The sequence below is a fragment of the Myotis lucifugus genome, unplaced genomic scaffold (assembly GCF_000147115.1).
Source record: "Myotis lucifugus unplaced genomic scaffold, Myoluc2.0 scaffold_121, whole genome shotgun sequence".
Taxonomy (NCBI): Eukaryota; Metazoa; Chordata; class Mammalia; order Chiroptera; family Vespertilionidae; genus Myotis; species Myotis lucifugus.
Genome location: NW_005871169.1, coordinates 3,128,524 through 3,129,676, shown reverse-complemented (window position 1 = coordinate 3,129,676; position 1,153 = coordinate 3,128,524).

The following is a 1,153-nucleotide window of genomic DNA, read 5'->3' as shown; positions in this document are numbered from 1 at the left end:
GTGGGGAGCAGAAATTCGCCTGTGATTACTGAAAGGGAATGTGAGTTCTTCAGAGACTTGTGCCCAAGAAGATGGCCATGTGAATTGCCTACACCAGCGGTTCTCAACCTGTGGGTCGCGACCCCTTTGGGGGTCGAACGACCCTTTCACAGGGGTCGCCTAAGACCATCAGAAAACACATATTTTTGATGGTCTTAGGAACCGAGACACTGCTCTTCTATCCGTCTCCAGGCGGGTCCACCCACATGCAGATACACCCACATACCAGTACCCGGCGTATTAAAGGGCCGTGGCATTAGGAAGGTTGAGAACCACTGGATATGCCACAGTGGATCTCTGAGGGTATTGTTCCTCCATTTCTTTAAGGTTTGAGGAAAAGTATTCTGTCTATACCCTATTTACTCTCAAGAAATGGAGACAATATATTTTTTCTAAAATACAGAATGATTATATTAATTCTTTTAAACTTCCCCTATTCCCAAAGAAGTGGTTGAAGTTTTTTACAAGGAAAAAAAAGACATACAAAATAGTTCCCTTTAAAATAAAAATAAGAGAACTAGAGATGTGACTGAAAGAAAAGCTGGAGATAAGGGAAAAAGAACTGCAGCAGAAATGTTCCAGCAAGGATGGGAGCTGCCATATAGAAAATAAAGTGCTTTTTTGTTCCCCAACAGCCAAGGATGCCTTTATCTCATATCAGCAGCTAGGTTTCTGGCACAGAGCTCCTAAACCCTTGGAATTTTCTAAGTGGTGGTAGCAATAGAGACGAAAGAAAGAAAGAAAGAAAGAAAGAAAGAAAGAAAGAAAGAAAGAAAGAAAGAAAGAAAGAAAGAAAGAAAGAAAGAAGAAAGAAAGAAAGAAAGAAAGAAAGAAAGAAAGAAAGAAAGAAAGAAAGAAAGAAAGAAAGAAAGAAAGAAAGAAAGGAGGGAAGGGAAGGAAGGAAGGAAGGAAGGAAGGAAGGAAGGAAGGAAGGAAGGAAGGAAGGAAGGAAGGAAGGAAGGAAGGAAGGAAGGAAGGAAAGAAGGAAGGAAGGAAAAAGGAAAGAAAGAAGGAAGGAAAAAGGAAAGAAAGAAGGAAAGAAAGGGAGAGACATGTCACCCTGGCTGATTTGGCTCAGTTGGTTGAGCAAAGTCTCATGCACTGAGAGGTGGCA